Genomic DNA, 23,349 nt, shown 5'->3' on the forward strand with positions numbered 1-23,349 from the left:
GATAAACCATCTTCCTTAATCCTTTTGGCCTCAATTGGACAACTTTTAGTTCGTCATCAATTATGTATGTCTTGAAATGGTCTGGTACTGAAAGTAGGTCTGGTTTATCCTCATCCTCTCTTTTTGTTTCAGCTATCACCTTCTTAGCCTCGCACTTGGCTTCTACTAACACTTTGTTTTGTTTTTGGCGTCAAGCTTTTGTAAGCTTAGACATTTTCAGTTCTCAAAGGGTGACTTCCTCCCTATGTTTCCCTTCAAGGGATATCTTGTTCAACTCTTCACCCCAATTCTTAGAAAACTCATCGTGTACCTTAGTAGCTTTGAGGTATCTCAGCCACACTGGGCATCCGTGGGTTTTCTTCGTAGGAGGTAGGGCATTTCGTTAAGCGATATACCGTTTCTGCTTCCGCCATCTTCTAAGGCGTTGGGCACTGGCATGGCCTTGTGATCTAGTCCCCTCTATGCTTGAAGCTTCCTCCTCCAATTCCTCATCAATGGGTTGCCAATTGACCATATAGATAGAAGTAGTGGAACAATCCTAGATTCAACGTATTGGGTTCCTCGAGGTTGCATCACATCTATGGTGGCTAGCACATGCATCCAGAAATCCAGAGGAGGTAGTGATGCATACATTTCCGCTTCCTCTTCTTCCTTTGAAAATTCCACCGCCGTGGGTTGGCATACTTGTACGGATGTGGTTCACTCGGCTGTGATCGAATCATTACCAAACAATTACCCTTCCATGGGGTGTGCTTTTCGTGTTCACAGATCTATCTTTAGAATTTGTGAGTCCCATGGAACATACACATGATCTAATGCCCACCAATAATTCACCAATTTGGATTCCCTCATGAAGGATCTCTCCAAGATTATGTCATATGAGTCTGGTTGGCACAGAAAATCCATTACCACAAATGTATGACAGTAGTGGAACGTAAAGAGTTTAAGTCGCACATTCTCTAAAAGCCCATTGGGTCTTGAAGATGTTCCGTCTACCATTTTAACCGATAATTTCTGCTCTTTTTAGATCGCGTTTTTCCCAATTTTTCCAACATCATTTTGTGATGATGTTGACTCCTGGCCCACTATCTAAGATAGCGAGTGCTTGGTATCCGCCGTTATGATGAATTGGGATTATAGCATTAGTGTCATCACTTTGCATGTAAGATTCCTCCTAAACCCCTTAAGATGTCCAGTTTCTTCCCCTGTGATCAATCCCCTTTTTAGAATAATAAAAGATCTTGTTTCTACCTGTTTTGACCTAGAGAGAGAAAATATTCTAGAGAGAGATAATTCAGTTTTTAGATATCTTTGGATGGAAAAATATCCCTTCTTATTAAAATAAACTCCCCTGAAATAAAAGTTTAAAAAGAAATTCCTAAGGTACATTAGAAATAAATTATAATGTGCGCAAAAGACCTTAGCCTAAGGGCCCCTGTTTTCAAAAAAAATTAGATTATGGTCCAATTAAGGTTCCTATGGACCAATAAGATTAATCCAAATGTAGGGAGGAGATAAATTGAAGAATAAAAGAAAAACCCCCCAAAAATGAGTAAATACTCACATAAGATGAAGAGTGAACTAAGGACCGAAGAAAAGAATTAAAAAACTGAATTTTGACACCTCAGTGTGGGGATCTCCCCTCATGAAGTAGACACCTTTTTCTCATCATTATCCCCAATTTTTAATCAATAAAATGAGATATTTTCATCTCTCCTCTCTCCTATTTCAAAACTAGATCCAAAAAGTAAGCTAAATTGACCCAAAAATGGTCAAAAATTGACCAAACTGATCTGGAAAATTCTAGAATCAGTTTGCTTCGTTAGAGGCTCACTTTTTCCTATAAATAAAAGCCTCCCCCTTTGTAAAAGCTTAATGGTGTTTATGCACTATTACTCTACTCCTGTCTCGTCCTGAGCCATCTACATTGAATTTTTTAATAATTCAATTATTTTTGGCCTAATCCTCTGCCACTCTTGCTTCAAACAAGAGTAGAACCCTCAATCCCTCAAGCCAAAGGAGAGCTTACAAGCTCCATGTAAGCTAATTTTCTTACTTTGTTTACAAATTTTAATGAAAAATCTATGGTTTTCTTGATTTTTTATGTTTTGCAAATGATTGAATTAAATTCAAATGCTATGCCTTTGATGAAAAGGCCACCCCCTTCTCTTCTTTACATTTCAACCTTTCTTAATCCTAGAAAGATTAACTAAGTGATTAATTAAACTCTTCTCATTGTTTACTCTCTTGAATTTAGAAAATTGTGTAGATTAGAGTTCTATAATTCTAAATTGGGTTAATTAAGTTAAGTGAAGATAGATAAAAATGAGAAATGGTCAGCCATACAAAGGTTGTGGTAAAATTTTCCAGAAAAAGAAAGTTTTTTTTATGTTATTCCAAAAGAGTAATTCCCACCATTTTTTGCATCTAAAAGAAATATTCTAATTACTCCATGTACATATTCACCTATGAATATGTATGGATATCACTGATATTAATTATTAAATTTGATTTCTATGCATAGAAAGATGCATAAAGGAACTTTTTTTATTATAAAAGTGTTATTCTTATTAAATTTGATTTCTATGCATAGAAAGATGCATAAAAGAATTTTTTTATTACAAAAGTGTTATTCTTATTAAAATTGATTTATATGCATAGAAAGATGCATAAAGGAATTTTTATTATAAAAGTGTTATTCTTATTAAAATTGATTTCTATGCATAGAAAGATGCATAATGGAATTGTTTTTATTATAAAAGTGTTATTCTTATTAAATTTGATTTCTATGCATAGAAAGACGCATAATGGAATTTTTTTTATAAAAGTGTTATTCTTATTAAATTTGATTTCTATGCATAGAAAGATGCATAAAGGAATTTTTTTTATTACAAAAGTGTTATTCCTATTAAATTTGATTTTATGCATAGAAAGATGCATAAAGGAAATTTTTTTATTACAAAAGTGTTATTCCTATTAAATTTGATTTTATGCATAAATAGATGCATAAAAGGATTTTTTTAAATAAAAGTGTTATTCCCATTGAAGATGATTTTTATGCATAAAGAATTTTTATATCAAAATTAGAATTCTCTTAAATTCTATGTTTAAATTCTATGAGTATTTGATAAATGAATAATTAAATACTCTAAGAGAGAAATTTCTATCGTTTTATATTCACACGGATTATAAAAAAAAATTTAAGAAATCTATCGAGATCGAAAGATTCAGATAAATGATTAATTTATTCCTCATTGGAATTCGTAACTAATTTAAAAAATCAGTTAAGTGAATATTCAAAGAAAGAAATTCAGTAAAATAGTAACTGAATTATCAAACCTTTTCGAGAAAGATAGTTCAGGAAAAATCTTATCCGAGGACTCGAACCTTGAATCAGACTATGACCAAGACCAAACTCTTTTGTCAGTTTCGACGAAAGAAGGTGTGACCAGTCTAGAAAAATACACTCAAAACTCTCGCCAAATCTGAAACTAAGTTTGAGACCCTTCAAATTGATCTGTGGATCAAGGTTATAGAATTCGAGGAATTCTGGTATGAAATTCAAAATTCTGATCATGAAGTTTTGGGGATACTAATTCAAGAAATACTCCTTATATTCAAAAGAAAATCAAACTGAAAACTTGCTTAGAAACCCTATGTTCTTAAAGGATTGTCTTACGCCAGAATGCTAGAGGGAGCATTTAGTATGTGTTTTTCTAAGGGAAGTTCGGTTGCAATAGTTGGCGAGAGGAGTGTTCAAAGGACGGCTCACACGGCAAAGCCTGGGTCTTAACTAGCTTCGGTATGGTTGAAAAATGGTGCGCTTCCGGTACGATGGGCGAGGGCCAACGAAGCGGTCCCTGAGTAGTGAAGTGTGAGGACACCTAAGAAGGATCCTAGAGGGTTCTGAACCAGGAGATGCACGGGCTCGCGGTGCCTAGGACACCCATGCGTATGTCATGGAAGATATGTTTGATGGACAAAATGGTTATTGTAATCTGCTACTGGATCTCATTGTTGCTGTGACCAGTTGGTCTCAAAACGGAGAGTCCAGAGTGATACTGTTTTTTGAGAAACAAGGGACTAGATGGAATTTTTGAGTTATGACATCTGTAACCAATAACTGTTTGCCAATGGATTATTTTATATGTTAAAGTTTTCAAGAGGAGTGTGTGCGTATCTGTATTCGAAAGCAAAAGTTAAGAAAGGCATTTAATTATGGGTGGGTGAGTAATTGTCTTGTTCTACCGATTCTAGTGGTTGGGTGGTGGCAAACCCATGGGCCGGATGGGGTAGGCTAGAATCAGTGGAGTTTTATTAATTATGTTGAAATAATAGGAATACGCTTAGAATTCAAGTAGTTAAATAAAAACCTGAAGAAATTCTCAAATGAGTAGATCAACGGCTCTGCCTGATTTCCGTTAGGAAAAAAGCGTTGAATTCTTCAAACTAAGTCAGTGATAGTTTTCCTTCTATTTGGCTTAATCAGGTGAAGGATAGTTTAGTCTCTTGACCCCGTTAGAAAATTCATTAAGAAAATCAAAAAGGTAGAATCGTCCCCGTTTTCTGGGCAAGGGAAATTTTCCTGCTTTTGGTTTCGGAAGGACCACTAGATTAGTCTCGTGTCCGGACATTCGAGGGCGAGGCCCCGAGTGGGAAACCCTGCCCTGTGCAAGAGGAAGCTACTTTCACTGTGCTAGCAACCGGGAATCTAGTGCGTGGAGAGGGGGCAGAGGGGTCTCACAGCTGGTATCAGAGCGTTGTTGTAAACTTACAAAACAGCAGCAAAAAATGACTAAAATTTTAAAATAAATCTGGGAAATAATGTTTTCACTTGTTAAGATTATGTTTAAAATGAACTTCATAAATTGAAAACTGATAAATTGAACTGGATTTTTAGATGGATAACCCAAATCTGTCTAGGATTCCTAGACTCTCCCAGAGGCGGGATATGATCGCCTTTGCCTTCAAAAATCTCATCAACTCCGCTACAACCCGAGAAAGCAGAGTGAGACTCGTTCGTCACTTTGAGGATCTATACTTTCTTGATCTAGTAGAGCGACATCAACATATGTGGTTCTCTGTATTAAGGGACTAACGTTATGTAGAAGGGGAAGAGAAGGGTGTGAGTGTGAATGGACTTAAAGACCACTTGCTCACCTATTTAAAGGTGGAGCTCTGAGGCATTTTGTATTGAGCAAGGCCTAGTTGTATTCATAAACAACTTAATAAGCAAGATATTGTTCTTGTATTTTGTGAGCTCTTTTGCTCCATATACTTGATCTAGCATGAGCACCACGTTTTCTCAACATGGTATCTAGAGCTTGGTTGATTAGAACCACTTATGGTGTAGAATAGGTCAAAAGTTTCATTTTTTTCTTATCTTTTCATGTGTGGAGCTCAACCCCCTAGCAGTGGAGGAGCTCCAGCAACCTGTAGAAGCCATATCTCGTGGAGATTCCTTCAAGGAAGCTGTAGAGGAGACCTAGGCGCTTCAGTTCATACGGATAATTATTGAAATACTTCACTCGTCGCGCTGCGGGATTACCTTCTGTGTGCGCTGGCGTCGTTTTCTGCTGCAGTCCAAGTCGTACGTCAAATTCGCCGTCTACATCGCATTATAGCATGCATAAGCTTAGGGCTTGTGTAGGCCATTGAGTGAAGAGCTCACAGCTCAGGTTTGAGCTCCAATGGAGCATCAACGCGCCGGCTACTCTACAGACAAAAGACCAGGGCTGCCTTCTCTTTCTCCATGGAAGCTTTCCATTAAAGCTTTAACTTTGATTTTTTCTTGCTCAAATCATCTACTCCCTTGCTCTAATCACCCAAGTGAGTTTGTGAATGAGTGTTGCTGATTCTTCTCTTGAGTTTGAAGTGGTGCCAACCACATGAGGTATCCATAAACCTCATTCTCATCAAGCTCCATCATCAACATCAACTTTCAAGCTTTCAAAGCTTTCAAAATGTACTTATGAGCACTAATAGTGTTGTTTAACACTAAATAATTTGTTAATCCAGCAAAGGAAAGTAATTATAAGCTTGGTTTGAGGCTCACTTTTTCCTATAAATAGAAGCCTCCCCCTTTGTAAAAGCTTTGTAAAAATTGAGAAATGGTCAGCCATACAAAGGAGATTATGGTAAAATTTTCTTAAATTTTATGGAAATAAGTTTTATCTTTATGTTATTCAAAAAGAATAATCCCCACCGTTTATGCATTCTAAAAGAAATTCTTTTTATTTTAAAAGTGTTATTTCTATTTTATGCATAAATAGATGTATAAAAGGATTTTCTTTTATTATAAAAGTGTTATTTTCATTAGATTCAATTTCTATGCATAGAAAGATACATATTGGATATTTTTTTATTATAAAAGTGTTATTTTTATTAGATTCAATTTCTATGCATAGAAAGATGCATATTGGATATTTTTTATTATAAAAGTGTTATTTTCATTAGATTCAATTTCTATGCATAGAAAGATGCATATTGGATATTGTTTTATTATAAAAGTGTTATTTTCATTAGATTCAATTTCTATGTATAGAAAGATGCATATTGGAAATTTGTTTTAATTATAAAAGTGTTATTTTCATTAGATTCAATTTCTGGGCATAGAAAGATACATATTGGAAAAAAAATTTAATTATAAAAGTTTTATTTTCATTAGATTCAATTTCTATGCTTAAAAAGATGCATATTGAAATTTTTTTTATTATAAAAGTGTTATTTTCTGTAAATTTAAATTCTATGCATAGAAAGATGCATATTGGAAATCTTTTTATTTTGAAAGCGTTATTCCTATTAAATTGATTTTATGCATAAATAGATGCATAAAGAATTTTTTAATCAAAATTAGATTCTCTTTAATTCTATGTTTAATTTCCATGAATATTTGATAAATGAATAAGTAAATACTCTGAGAGGAAAAATTCTATCGTTTCATATTCACTCGGTTTGTAAAAGAGAAAATTCAAGAAATCTATCAAAGTTGAAATATTCAGATAAATGATTAATTTATTCCCCATCAAAATTCGTGATTAATTTAGAAATCAGTTAAGTGAATATTCAATGAATGAAATTCAATAAATTAGTAATTGAAATATCACCCTCTTTTCGAGAAAGATAATTCAGGAAGAAAAAGAGATGTGAGGTAAATAGATGTGATGAGATGTGTGATGTGAATCAGATAGATGTGAATGAAGGGATGGATAGATGTGATGTGAATAGAGGTGATGAGATGTGAGGTAAATAGATGTGATGAGATGTGTGATGTGAATCAGATAGATGTGAATGAAGGGATGGATAGATGTGATGTGAATAGAGGTGATGAGATGTGAGGTAAATAGATGTGTGATGAGATGTGTGATGTGAATCAGATAGATGTGAATGAAGGGATGGATAGATCTGATGTGAATAGAGGTGATGAGATGTGAGGTAAATAGATGTGATGAGATGTGTGATGTGAATCAAATAGATGTGAATGAAGGGATGGATAGATGTGATTTTAATAGAGGTGACGTGAATAGAGGTGATGAGGTGTGAGGTAAATAGATGTGATGAGATGTGTGATGTGAATCAGATAGATGTGAATGAAGGGATGGATAGATGTGATGAGATGTGAGGTGAATAGATGTGATGAGATGTGTGATGTGAATCAGATAGATGTGCATGAATGGATGGATGGATGTGATGTGAATAGGGGTGAAGAGATGTGAGGTGAATAGATGTGATGAGATGTGATGTCATGTGAATCAGGATCTAAATGAATGATATGGGATGTGAGTGGATGTATGTGAAAGAAGGGATGTGAATGTATGTAAAAGAATGTGATGTAGATGTGTATGCGAAGGAATGTGATGTGATGATGTGACATGAATATATGTGGATGTGAAGTGATAGATATGAATGTATGAATAGATGTGGGTAGTCGTACAAGTGAACGATTGGATGGATGTGTATGAATGAGATATGATGTGGATAGAAGCGATGTGATATAATGTGGATAGAATGTATGTGATGGGATGGTTATGAGAATGTATGTGGTGGTATGAATGAACGAATGTGATGGATATGAATGAATGAGATGTGATGGGTGTAAATGGATGTGATGTAAGTGAATGTGACGGATGCGAATTGATGTGGTGTCATGTGAATTGTGATGTAAATGATTATGATGTGATGAGAAAGGGAATACAGATGAAATAAATGAGAAATGATGTGGAACAATGTGGAAAGACGAGAGTTCGCTATAGAACTTGTATTTATGACCTGTTTTTTTTAAAATGACTGTTTTATGTCAAGAATGCTGGGAAAGCATTTTGGCCGTCTTGTGAATGAGGTCAAGGAGACCTAATCTGACAAAGTTGCAACAGCTGACGGAGAGTCAATGGAGGACGTCTCGCGTAGCAAGGTCGGCCGAGGTCTTAACCAGCCTCGGTTCGATTAAAATGGTGAGCTTTCGGTACGATGGATGAGGGACCAAGGAAGCAGTCTATGAGTGAAGCGCTAGGTGACCTGCTGCGCGAAGGATCCTAGAGGGTGTTGACCATACGGTGCTCGGGCTCTGGGTCATCGAAGATACCCACACGTGCATCGTGGAAGATATTGAAACAAGGAGTAAGAGTTGTTTTCTGAATTTGGGCATGGATCTGGTTGATTGACCTTGCTGATCCTCAACGGATGAGTCCATGGTTCTTTTATATGGATCTGTTAGGTTGATCTTTCATCATCACTGAAAATTTGTAAGCCTTCTCTTTTTCGGAGTTGCCTCATCATCTACATGATCTTCTATTGGAGCAGGTATTTGTTTTTGATACCTAAGGAGCTCCATTTTTCCAAAATATTTAAGCAACCGACTATCCTTAATTCCACAAGATAGTGAATATGATGTGTAGGTCAAGTGGTAAGGTCCTCTGAAGGCGTAAGTGTCAGGCCCCTGACCGAAGACTCGCAAAGCCGTTTGCTTCTCTAGTAACATTATCTTGTCGTTATTCCATCTTCTAAGATAGCCCCCAAAATATCTAGACAAAGTTTTGATAATGCAAATAATGGAAAACTTGCATTATCTGAAAATTTCTGGTGATATATAACAGATTGTTGGCAATTTGAACAATTTTGTGTATTCTCCAAGGGTTGAGTCCTTTCCCAATCCTCCTATGCATGAGCCTTTTCCTCAACAAATGAAATCGTCTTCATAGATAATGAGTTGCAAACAAGAAACACGTATCATTTTAATAAGGAAACAAAACACATATGATTGGGAAAGATAGCAAAGAAAATGTAGGAATGTCATTATTATCTTTGAGCACTATCATGTTCTCTTGAGGCTGAATCAAAGTCTCCTCAATCAAGAAGATGCTCAACATCAAGAGACTGAGCTAAATTCATCTCCTTAGAAAAGTCAAGAATCTTTGGTCCTTGATGAAAGTCTTCTTCCTCCTCCTCAACTTGGGATGCATTCACTTCGACATCTTGTGTGCCTTTGTGATCATCCTCTTCAAGGATCAGATTTAGATAATAGATTAGACCATGATCATACCTCACAAAGCGACATGTGTGGCCATGAACATGGAACTTCTTCTCAATCCTCTTCATGCTCTCTAGAACCCTTTGAAGGCTTCTATTAAGCATTTGCATGAAACTATTTTCAGAAGACAGCTTCATGTCGTTAAAATGCATGAACTCGTCAGTTCTTCTAGCGAGCGATAATTCTATCCTTGGAAGTTAATCGTGAGAATTCTTCCTCATGCTTTGAAGTCTAACTGACAGTAGCCCCTACATCTACTCTGGTTATGTGCTATGACATACAAGTTGTGTAGAAGTACCGCTATAGGGGCTACAATAGATATTATTGTGTTGTAGGTTGCATACATAAATGGTCTGTTTATAAATTTTTGGTTATTATTATAAGCAAAGATGTCTGATAATATCAACTAAATTGTTAGTGAGAAGCTTGACAAGAACAACTTTAATGCATGGAAGTTCAGAATGACCAATTTCTTGATGGGAAAAAAATTATGGAACTATGTTAAAGGAGGCAATGAGCCTCTGGAATTTCATGAAGAGAACGTAACTCCAATAGAGATAAAGGCATTCAAGGCCTAGAACCAGGGTGCCAAAAAAGTTATGTATTGTCTTTCAATCAATGTAACAGACACTACGAGATAGGGCATATGCAGGATGCCAACACTCCAACAGTTGCATGGAAAAGCTTGATAAAGGTATTATAGACAAACATAAAGGCAAGGAAGTTGCAGCTAAGGTAGGAGATACATACAGTATGGAGAAGAAGAACATGTCTATCAATAAGTATGCATGAAGATCAAGGGAATTGTTGAATCCCTTGGACCTAGTAATGTCTCAGTGGAAGATGAGGACTTGGTGAGAATCTATTTGAACGGTCTTGGCAAAGAATACAAGCCATTCGAGACCTCTATTGTTGTAAGAGAGAATGTTCCTAACTTTTGGGATTTGGTGTCTACGTTAATAATAGAAGAGAAGTCTTTGGGTCAAGAATATTTATGCCAAAACAAGAACACTTCAGAATATACCTTCCACTTAAACTCAAGTAGAGGTAGAGGTAGAGGTCATGGTCGAGGCCAAGATGGTGGCTATAAGGTCCCCGCACTAGCTGGCTCAAGGAGATCCTTTTGATAGGCAGCTAAGTCCCCTTTGTCTTCTATATTGACGACATCTCAATCTCTTGGAAATACAAGGATACGGGCAAATGAAGGGACCTAACTCTATTTGCAGGAGGGGAAACGTAATTATTCTAATATGAATCTATTCCTTCGATCAAACGACACTCAATGTGCATGATCGAGGATGGAAAAAGTTCACACTTGGTTCATGGGAGCTAACGGCTTTTCTCTCTTTTCTTTATGAGGCACGGCTACTAGCTCGTTCTCCTAAAACGGACTTGTTTGGGCGCTATTCTATTACAGATCATAAATAATAATTATGTTGGAAAGTTACCCGACTCATTGCGTCCACCCAACGGGGCACCCATCCACCCATCCCTTCTTCTCTTTTCTTACCACCATGGCCTCTTCCAGTAATGTGAGAAGACCTAGGGAGAATGTGGAAGAGCTTGTGCTGCATAACACAAGAGATGAGAATGGAGTTTGGGCTCCAACAAGATTCAAGGTTGGGGCTTGGGTCTACATGCAGCCAAGCTCTAAGGACCACATCGAGTGCGTCAACTGGGGAATATGCTACATCATTGGAAGGGGTGGCTACAAGGCTTCAAGCATACTAAGAAGGAAGTACTGGTTGCCATAGTGCAACATGTGTATACCCTTGGAGACCTATACATTCAAGGCCAATAACCAAGGTTTCCTTCAAATTGTCAGTGTAACATAAACACAGCTTTAACAACATGCTAATATTGGATTTTTTATTTCAAATTTTCTTATAATTCTCCATTTTCTTATGTCTCTCTGTTGCAAATATTTTCCCCTCTAATTATGTTGAGGAACAACCACTCCAAAGCCTCACTAGAGTTTTCTATGCTATGCATGCATCCATTGCAGAGGCAATCTTGTATCTCAAAGCCGAAGTGATCTTGTACAGAACAATATCTTTTTCTTTTCTCACTCATATTTTGTAGATAAAAAACCAAGTTTATTTGGCAAGTTAGAAGAGATCCCCGCGAAAGGCAGCAAACAAGCATTGGAGCCTAGCAGACCCGCGTCAACACTTTAGTAACATGGGCTTTGACAATGTGGAAGAGTCAAGTTTCAAGTTGATGAGAAGAAAGGTATATCTGATTCCACTACATGTCTAGAGTTAACCCTTACACTTTCTGGTTATTATGCCACTTTCTATATTTTTATAGATTGGGAAAGCATAAGGAGGGGACAACCATGGTCTCAGAATCATGGCAAATGGGGGACCTTGAATTTTCAGCAGAGCAAGGTGCATAGCCCTACCAACACATAGTAGGCATGTGGAAGAGCTTGAAGATGAACTGAGTATATGGGAAAATAGCCTCTGTTTTGATGCACGTAAGGGGCAAGAGTTTCAGGATCATCGAGATGAAGGCAATGACAAGCTTTCAAGTCAACAAGGAGATGGACTCAATCAACATGAAGTAAATGTCACAAAAGGGGCAAAAAAATAAGACATTATAACAATTTTAGATTAGATGACATGCTTGTAATTTTGTAGCAGGCTCTTTTTTAACCAATCTTTATTTAATTGAAATCTTAATATTTTTACAAACTGTAATTTTTTTGTCTACTAGCGGTCTAGTGTGAAAAGGCCAAACTTTGAATTTTAACTATAAATAGCCAAAGGTGCCTTCTTTCTCATTTTCACGCAATAGAAACCAAGCACGAGCTCACACTATCTCTTTGCATTCACATGGCTACCCACTTTGACAACTTCTGTGAGTTCCTCTCCACCACCCCATGGGCGGGCAAGAGCAAGCTCTTTGTCATGTTTTCTCGTGAAGTTAACTTTGAAAAGTCGCTCGCCCTCGTGAGCAAGAGGTAATAATCGAACTTTTACAACCTAGAAACATTTGTAATTATGTATAGGAAAATATTTTGATTTTTCCTTTGATTGCAGAAGGGTGGTTGAAATTGACGCATTTGTTGGAAGAGGCGGCAGCAGCAGAGACCAAGCCAAGGTCCATGGACATGATGCTGAGTTGGCGCACTATCTTGGTCAACTTCCTGTGGATGGCATCACCATTATCCACAAGGACTACACCCCTCAATCTGCCACTCTCTTCTTTTTGAAAGCCCTCTCTAAGGTGCTCTGTGTAGCCTCTAGGGCACATAGCACCAAATGTATAGTTCTGATTAAAAAATCCCTTGCCTTCGATGTTTTTGGTTCTAGATTTAGGGGTAAGCTTCTTGCTCGTATAGGTATAGCCAAAAGCATAGGCATAGAAATAGCCCAATCACTCCTTGAGCACACTCTGCCCACCAATAACAAGAGAAGGAAGCTCAATATTGTAAGAAAGCTTTTGTAAAGATGATGTATCACTTCTTATTATGAATACAATACAATTTTTGCAAACTTATTTTCATCAAGTATATCATTGTTTTTTCTAGTTTGTACCATCAATGTTTTTGTGAATGCATCAGAAATGACCCTGGGAGCCTGGGGGAGAAGTGCTAGAACAGTGCAAATTTTGAGCCTGCACCGCTGCTATAGAGCCCAAATTCACACTGTTTTGGCACAGCTTCCCCAGTCCTTCAGGAGCAATTCTGATATATTAGATGATAAATAATGTATTTTTATACATGATCAAAGGTATTTTTATCTTGTAAATTACTATTTCTCATAATCAATGTACCCAACTTGATTATAAATGCATCAAAAATGATTCTAACTGGCTAGGAGAGCAGTGCTAGAACAGTGCAAATTTTAAGCCTGCACCGCTACTGTAGAGCCCAAATTCGCACTATTCCGACAGAGCTTCCCCAACCCTCTAGGAGCAATTCTGATGCATTAGATGACAAATAATGTATTTTTATACATGATTAAAGGTATTTTTATTTTGTAGATTATTTTTTTTATAATTAATGTACTCAACTTCATTATAAATGCATCAAAAATGATCTTGAGTGTCTGGGGGAGCAGTGCCAGAACAGTGCGAATTTTGAGCCTGCACCGCCGCGCATAGCCTAAATTCGCACTGTTCTGGCATAGCTTCCCTAGTCCTCCAGGAGAAATTCTGATGCATTGGATGACAAACAATGTAATTTTACACATGATTAAAGCTGTTTTTATCTTATAAACTATTGTTTCTCATAATTAGTGTACTCAACTTTATTATAAATGCATCAGAAATGATCCTGAGTGGTTGAGGGAGCAGTGCCAGAACAGTGCGAATTTTGAGCCTACATCGCCCCGTTTTGCAGAGCCTAAATTCGCACTGTTCTGGCATAGCTTCCCCAGTCCTCCAGGAGCAATTCTAATGTATTGGATGAGAAACAATGTAATTTTACACATGATTAAAGCTAGTTTTATCTTAAAACTATTGTTTCTCACAATTAGTATCCTCAACTTCATTATAAATGCATCAGAAAATTGATCCTGAGTGGCTGGGGAAGCAGTGCCAGAACAATGCGAATTTTGTGCCTGCACCGTCGCTACTGTGCAGAGCCTAAATTCGCACTGTTCTGGCATATCTTCCCCAGTCCTCCACACGAGCAAATCTGATGCATTGGATGATAAACACTATATTTTTACACATGATTAAAAGTGTTTTTATCTTATAAACTGCTATTTCTCACAATTAGTGTGCTCAACTTCATTATAAATGCATCAGAAAAATGATCCTAAGTGGCTGGGGAGAGCAATGCCAGAACAGTGCCAATTTTGAGCCTGCACCGCCGCTGTGCAAAGGCTAAATTTGCACTGTTCTGGCATAGCTTTCCCAATCCTCCGGGAGCAATTCTGATGCATTGGATGATAAACACTATATTTTTACACATGATTAAAGGTGTTTTTATCTTATAAACTACTATTTCTCACAATTAGTGTGCTCAACTTCATTATAAATGCATCAGAAATGATCCTGAGTGGTTGGGGGAGAAGTCTTAAAAGTGGTTAGGGGAGCAGTGCCAGAACAGTGCAAATTTTGAGCATGTACCGCCGCTACAAAGCCTAAATTTGCATTGTTCTGGCATAGCTTCCCCAGTCCTCTAGGAGAAATTCTGATGCATTGGATGATAAACACTATATTTTTACTCATGATTAAAGGTATTTTTATCTTATAAACTATTGTTTCTCACAATTAGTGTGCTCAACTTCATTATAAATGCATCAAAAATGATCCTGACTGGCTAGGGGAGAAGTGCCAGAACAGTGCAAATTTTGAGCCTACATCGCCGTTGTTGCAGAGGCCAAATTCGCACTATTCTGGCATAGCTTCCTCAGTCCTCTAGGAGCATTTCTGATGCCTTGGGTGACAAACTGGCACATGATAGACACTCCATGTTAAACAAACATGATGACACCAAGACATTGTAAGGGAAACTTAAAATTTTAATTATCAGAAGGTTACAAATGAAAGCCAAATAGGCTTTACAAAGGGGGGTTTGAAACAAAAGAGTTGCTTCAAACTAAAGGTTAACATCTAAGATCTCTAGATCGTGTCTTGCTCACCTCGACGAATGCGCCAAGCTAGTTGCATGTCCTTCGCAGATATGGTAATCCTCTTTGCATGTATTATAAGGAGGTTGGTGTCTTCAAAAAGCCCAACAAGGTAAGCCTCGGAGGCTTCTTGCAATGCTTCAAGGGCAGTCCCCTGCACACGAAACTCTGTTCTATATCGTTGGAGAATCTCCTTCACTATGCAAGCGAAAGGGGCTCTTCTTATCAGCAACTCAGTGTTCCTCTGATAAAACTTGATTTCTTGTAGAGCCCTATGCCCTTGGCACATCGTTCTCCTTGGAGCTCTCTGTGTTGTGTTAGTGCATTAGCGAGGTTGGGACTTCCTTGGCTTGAAGAGCTTGACCTTTCTACGCTTGCGCGCACTTGCAGGAACCTTCTCTTGGTGTCTCTCATAGTCTGAATCCTCCTCCTCTTGTTGCTGCTGTGGTACTTGTGTATCAAGTTCCTCCCGAGGGGACCGTGTCCTGGTAGTAGGGTCTTGCCACCTATGGTGCTGTGTAATGTAGGAATGTTTTCACCAACCCAGTCGAACTACTCATCATCATCGGCCTCTCTGTCTTAATCTCTGGGGTGGCTGCATTGTGGGGTCTTCTTCACACGCTTGCTCCCACTAAAAGGGCCTGCATGTGTGTGCGCTGGTGTTGCTGTGGGAGGAGGGTTGGACTCTGGTGATCCCATTGGGCGTGTCCTAGAATCCAAGGGGTCACTCTCTTACGTGGTGTCGCCAGTATGTGGTCATTGGGTGCCTTGCACTGTGTTTTGTGAAGGCATGGTAACACGTGCGGTGTTCTTGGTGCGTGCCATATCCCATACAACTATGCTAACATGGTGATGTGCTGGTGTCCTTACGTGGGTGTCTACATAGATCTTGAGCTCAAGCTCTCTAAAAAAGTGAAAAAAAAATGAAGTGAGAGAAGGAACTATTAATAGTTTTTTTTAAGGGCAAAAAAAAACCTAACTAAACTTATTTTCTTAGCCTTATTACATCTAGATTTATGCTGGTGTGTGCAGCACAACCCAACGCCTCCCTTGTCTCCTCATTCGTGCATGCCAAGCACCATGCCTATGGGGAGCATTAGTCTGCAACCATTAAAGCCGAGCATGACTTTTTGCAGCCTTGTGTGCCTCTTGCACAAGCTTAGATTGTTGGGGTCGCTCCCTAACCAATACCCTTCCAAAGGTTGTGCAATAAAACCAATTGAGCATCTCTTGTAGATAGTTTGTACGTGTTCCTCTTGTAGAAGCTCCACCTCCATGTCTTGTATTTTTGAAATAAACCCCTCTTGCTTTATAATGTGATTTCTCCATCCCTTGGATACTCCACATGGAGAATATGGGTTTGCCAAGCTCCACTTGTAGTCAATCTTGTGCTATCCTAACAAGCCAAGCTCTCCTTCACCAACAAATTGCATAAAAGATGATAAATTACGGAAAGGAGGGTTTGCTCTTAATGGAGGGTCAACTGGATAGAGATGCCCATCAACCCAAAGATCTACAATTTTCTACTTAGCTATCCTACGAGCTTGGACAGATTGTGCATTAGTAGGATGGGTTTTTTTAGAGCTGCCATACTGTAAGATTCCTCCCCAGCCTCTCAAGATGTCGAGCATCTTCCCTTGTAATCAAATCCCTCTTCAGAAATATAAAAGACCTTGTTTCTACGAGTTTTGGCCTAGAGAGAGAAAATCTTCTAGAGAGTGGTAATTCGGATTTTGAATATTTTTGGATAGAAAAATTTCTCATCTTATTAAAATAAGTTCCCCTGAAACAGAAGTTCAAAAAGATTTCCAGAAGGTGCATTAGAAATTAAGTATAATCTGTTCAAGAGGCATTATCCTGAGGGTCAAGATTTTTTAAATTAAGGTTCCTATGGACCAATAAGATTCATCCAAATGTAGGAAGGAGATAAATAGAAGAATAAAGTAAAATTTCCCAAAAATGAGTAAATACTCACATAAGATGAAGAGTTGACTAAGGACAAGGTTAATAGTTAAAAAAGAGAGATATTTAGATGAAATGATGCATTTTTGACACCTCAGTATGGGGGAATTCCCCTCATGAAGGAGGCGCCTATTTCACATGCTTGAATGAGTTTTAAACTCCCAAATAATGAGATATTTTTATCTCTTCTCTCTCTTGTTTCAACTAGATCCAAAAAGTGAGCAAAGCTAACCCAAAAATGGTAAAAAAAATTTTGACCAAACTGATCTGGAAAATTCTAGAATGAGTTGGCTTGGTTAGAAGCTCACTTTTTCCTATAAATAGAAGCCTTCCCCTTTTTTGAAACTCAATCTCCCAAGTGCCAAAAACAGTGAACTCATAATTCATTAGTTTTTGACCTTCTCTCTTCTAAAAGATTGGTGGCCACTCTTGTTTCAAACAAGAGTAGAACCCTCAAACCATCAAGCCAAAGGAAAGCTCTCAAATTATCTATGTAAGTTGGAGATTCTTCTCTTTTCTATTTCTTTTATGGTTTTTTTTATGATTTTTGTCTTCTCTAAAATGAAATGATGTTATGCCTCATTGAAAAAAGGCATTCCCCTCTCTTCTTTAGTAAATCCAACCATTCTTTATCCTAGATGATTGATTATTGAATAAAATCAAGTTTTTCATAATGTTTCTCTTAAATAAGTAGAAAATGTTTACATTAGAATGATTTAAATACTCTTGGAATTAATTTTAGTGAGTTAAAAATTGAAAAATGGTGAGCCATACAAAGGAGGTTATGGTAAAAAATTTTGAAAATTTGTAAAACAAATATCATCTTTTATTAATCAAAAAGAGTTATCCCCATTGTTAGAGTATTCTAAAAGTGTCATTTTCATTCATGCATAGAAAGATGCATATTGATTAATTTTTATAAAAGAATGATTTTCAATAGAATTAAATTCTATGTATAAAAAGATACATATTGATAGTTTTTTATTATTATGAAAGTGTTACTTTCTTCATTATGGATTTTTATGCATAAAATAATGCATAAAAGTATATTTTTTATTATAAAAGTGTTACTTTTATCATTATTGATTTTTATGCATAAAAGAATATTTTTTTATTATAAAAGTGTTACTTTTATCATTATTGATTTCTATGCATAAAGGTATGCATAAAAGAATATTTTTTTAATTATAAAAGTGTTACTTTTATCATTATTGATTTCTATGCATAAAGGTATGCATAAAAGAATATTTTTTTATTATAAAAGTGTTACTTTTATCATTATTCATTTCTATGCATAAAAGTATGCATATAAAAGAATAATTTTTTTATTATAAAAGTGTTACTTTTATCATTATTGATTTCTATGCATAAAAGAATATTTTTTAAATTATAAAAGTATTACTTTTATCATAAATGATTTTTATGCATAAAAGATATTTTTTATATTAAAAGTATGATTTTTATCATAAATAATTTTTATGCATAAACATATGCATAAAAGATAATTTTTTATATTAAAAGTGTGATTTTCATCATAAATGATTTTTATGCATAAATGGGTGCATAAAAGATATTTTTTTATGCATAAATGGGTGCATAAAAGATATTTTTTTATATCAAAAGTGTGATTTTCATCATAAATGATTTTTATGCATAAACATATGCATAAAAGATATTTTTTTATATTAAAAGTGTGATTTTCATCATAATTGATTTTTATGCATAAATATATGCATAAAAGATATTTTTTTATATTAAAAGAGTGATTTTCATCATTAATGATTTTTATGATGATAAAAGTGTGACTTTCATCAGAATTAGATTTTATGCATAAATAGATGCATATAGAATGATTATATTTAAATAAGGGTTCTCATAATCCTCTGTTTAATTTTCACAAAAATTGGAAAAATAAATAAGTAGATAATCTATGAGAAGAAATGCTACCATTTCATATTCACTAAGATGGTAATGAGAAAATTCAATTAAACTATCGAAGTATGAGATCGAGATAAATTATTATTTTATTCTTCATAAGAAATTCATGTTTTAGAAATTTATAAGCAAATATTCGTCGAACGAAATTTAGAAAAAGAGAAATTGAAATAGTACCTTTCGAGAAAGATAGTTTAGGAAGAACCTTTCCAGACCTAAACTCTGATTCATACTATTGACCAAGACCTAATTCCTTTGTCAATGACGATTTGCTCAGTTCAAGAAAAATGTACTCAAATCCCCTACCAAATCTGAAACTAAATTAAGACTTTTGATTTTAATCTGAGGATCAATTTAATAGAATTCGAGGAATTCTGTTTGGAATTCAGACTTGGATCTAGAAGTATTGGGATAAGGAATTAAGATTTATTTATGGTTTTCAAACAAAATCAAAACTAAAAACTTGCATAGAAACCCTGTTTTCTTAAAGGACTGTCTTACGCTAGAATGCTGGAGGGAGCATTTGGCATATATGTTTATCTAAGGGAAGTTCGGTTGCAACAGCTAGCGGGGAGACAGCTCGCGTGGCAAAAACCTGCCCAGGTCTTGACCAGCCTGGGTATGGTAAAAAATGGTGTGCTTCCGGTACGATGGGTGAGGGCCGACGAAGCGGTCCCTGAGTGAAGTACCAGGACACCTAAGGAGGATCCTGGAGGGTTCTGACCAGGCGATGCACGGGCTCGTGGTGCTTAAGATACCCATACGTATGTCGAGGAAGATATATATATGTATGTTGATGAAATTACTCAGATGATCAAATTATATCAGTGATAGTTTCCTTCTATCTGGTTTATTCAGGTGAAGAATAGTTTAGAATTGATCTCGTTAAGAATTTGTTAAGAAAATTCAAAAAGGTGGAATCGTCTCCGCTTTTTGGGCATGGAAAATTTTCCCGGTTTTGGTTTTCGGAGTGACCACCAGCCTAGTCTCATGCCCGGACATTCGTGGGCGATGCCCCGAGTGAGAAACCCTGCCCCACGCATGAGGGGGCTGCTTCTGCTGTTAGCTACCAGGAATTAGGTGCACGGAGGGGGCAGAGAGATCTCACAGTTGGTATCAGAGCAGAAATTGCCTAAATTTTAATAAAAATTTGGGAAAGAAATGTTTTTCACTTGTTAATACTATGTGAATGAACTTCAAAAATTGAAAACTTATAAATTGAATTGGAAATTTATAGATGGACACCCCGAACCTATCCAGAATTCCTGGACTCTCTCATATGATAGCTTTTGCATTTGATCACCTCATCAACTCTACTACGACCGGAATGAGCAGAGTGAGACTCACTCGCCATTTTGAGAGTCTTTACTTTCCTAATCCTCTTGAGCGACGTCGGTATATGTGGTTCAATGGAGGACGGTGTATTAATATTAGTACCAGTCAGCGTCAGAGGCTCAGGCAAAATATTTCCTTGGCCATGATTCTGATAAGACTAGGGCTTGTTCAGCACGTTCTACTGTGTGATCGTTCACCCAGGAACTTTAGAACTTCATGCCGATTTTTTAGACTTCTTAGCCGTTTTATCCCTTGAAATAGAATTACAGCACCTCTTTGTGTAATGAATCGTGTGTACCATGGTATGTCTTCTTCACAGTTTCGCTTCTTTATACGATCACGAGACTGAGGCAGTGATTCTAGAGCCGAGCTGCTCTATGTACATATTGCAACTTTTATATAAATAAAGAAATGTTTTCTAGAGAAAAATTCCCTGTTGTATAAGTGATTGTTTATGGCGGATGATCTGATAAAGAAAAATCTGTTATCGGACATATGCATAGATCTCCAATAAGATCATTGTCTTATTTAAGAAATTGTTTTCCAAACCTCTTAAGTCTTAGGATCTTGTGGATGATATCAAAATAAAAATTTAATAATATATAAATTTTTGGCAGAATCATGAGACTAAGAAACCGTGGCCGTCAGCCAAACCCTCTCTCTGAAGATGACGAGCTTGACCTTGATGTTCGCAAGGCTCTTCATAGGACTCAGCCAGGACCCTTCAAAGGAGAAGGGGAGAACCTGGGCGAGGCTGTGGAGAAATGGGGGGAAGCTATGGAAGAATATTTTGACGTCACAGGCTACAATGAGTGGAGCAAAATGGCTCTTGCTGCCCGGGTGAAAATAGTGGAAACAGCCAAGGTAGCATGGAGGAACCACTGTGACACCAACCGTCTAGACAGAAATACTCAGTCCTGGAAAAACCTAAAAACCTATCTAAGAAAGAGATTTTGTCCCCTTGGATTTTTGGAAATCAAAATGAACGAATTCTTAGAGCTAAAGAAGGAGAGCAAAACCATCGACCCAGGCCTTTGCTCTTCTACTCAAATATTCACCACCTCTAGATGAAGAACAACTCATGTGGCCAGGTTCATTCGGGGAATGAACAAACCCTTGGACACACTGGTCAAAAATGCCAAGCCAGTGTCCATGGGGCTGAAGCAGTAAAAATGGCAAAGGATTTTGCCAAAGCCTTTGTAGTAAAGGTCCCGCCAAAGCCTGCACCCTCTAACTTTAAAAGATTCCAAGCCCAAGGAAGTACTTCAAACTTTCCACCCTCAAAGAGGCAACAAGGCCCGAATCAGAATCAAGATGCAGGAAGATTCCAACGTGAAGGAAGACCCTTCCCCCAGAATACTTTCTCAGGAGCCCCCCCTCTTTCAAGAAATCAAAAGGATGAACTCAGAAGTGAAAACCGATGTTTTGGATGCCAAGGTTTTGGTCACCAACTGAAAGACTGCCCGCGCCGCCTCCTGCCATGTTAAGGGGACAGGGAAGTCAAGGACCTCGAGTTCAGAGACCAACCCTAGAAGAACTCCAGCTCAGCCATCTGCCTCTGTTTAGAGTAACCTCAGAACTCCTTCCCATAATTGGGGCAACCAAAGAGAAAGAGTTCCACCTCAGACTGCAGCAGCCAGAGCAGTCACAATTTCAGATGTAGTAGAAGAGGAAAGAGGGCAGATCTTTGCTGCAATTAAAAACCAAGGACCTAACCATCAGTTCTCAGTCATCCATACTCTAGCAAAATACCAGGGTAAGCCTTTTAAGCTTTTGATTGATTCAGGCAGCTCTCATTCATTCATTTCCCCTGGATGCTTGTGTAAGCTAGTCTTAGAACAGAAATCAGGGAAACCTATGCAAGTTGAATTGGCCAGTGGGGGAAGACTCTTTTCACTCACCATGAGACAGATCTTATCCAGTTCAATCAAGATGGTAATGTAACCGACTGTCAGTTCAAGGTCTTACCTCTGGGAGTTTTTGACGGGATCCTTGGAATGGATTGGCTCCACAAAAATCAAGCTAACATACACTGTCACAATGGAACCATTTCCTTCCATGACCTTCACGGGAACAAAGTTCAAGGAACTGGAGTTTTTGAATCCCCAGACCTTCAGTTAGTAAAAGCTTCCAGGTTGCTGAAAGGACTTAGGAAGAAGCAACAAGTTTATGTTGCCAAAATGAACCCAGTAGTCTCAAAGCTTAAGGTTAAAGAACCAGAAGGGTTAAGTGAATTTGATGATCTATTCCCAGCAGAACTAACTGAAATGCCTCCAACTCAGGAAGTAGATCATGTGATTAAATTGACCCCCGGAGCTCAGCTAGTAGCCCTGTGCACGTACAAAATGCCAGTTCCTGAAGCCATCAAACTCAAGGAATAGCTTAGACAGCTGTTAGAACAAGGGTTTGTAAGACCCAATGTTTCACCTTGGGGTGCGCCAGTTCTCTTTCAGAAAAAGAAAGATGGAATGCTTAGACTCTGTGTGGACTACAGAGGTCTAAATCAGCTGGCAGTTTAAGAATAAGTATCCTATCCCAAGAATTGATGAGCTTCTGGACAGGCTAAATGGACCCCAAATCTTCACAAAGATAGATCTCAAATCCGGGTATTACCAGATCAGGATCAATGATCAAGATATACCGAAAATAGCCCCATCAATACTCGCTATGGGCATTATGAATTTATGGTCATGCCGTTCGAATTAACTAATGCCCCAGCTACATTCAATCGCCTAATGCCCCAGCTACATTCAATCGCCTAATGCAGGACATCCTTAGAGATTACTTGGATGATTTTGTTCTAGTTTTCTTTGATGACATTCTGATTTACTCAAAGAATGAAGCTAACCATGAGACTCATGTCCGAAAAGTCCTTGAGATTCTAAGGAAGCACCAACTCTTTGCCAAAAAGAGTAAATGCACTTTCTTTGACGACCACGTTGAATACTTGGACTTTTTGGTATCCAAAGATGGAATTTCTCCAGATTCCACAAAAGTCCAAGCAGT

Source organism: Cibotium barometz, chromosome 6 (assembly GCF_041138505.1).
Source record: "Cibotium barometz isolate CiBa-2024 chromosome 6, ASM4113850v1, whole genome shotgun sequence".
Classification (NCBI taxonomy): Eukaryota; Viridiplantae; Streptophyta; class Polypodiopsida; order Cyatheales; family Cibotiaceae; genus Cibotium; species Cibotium barometz.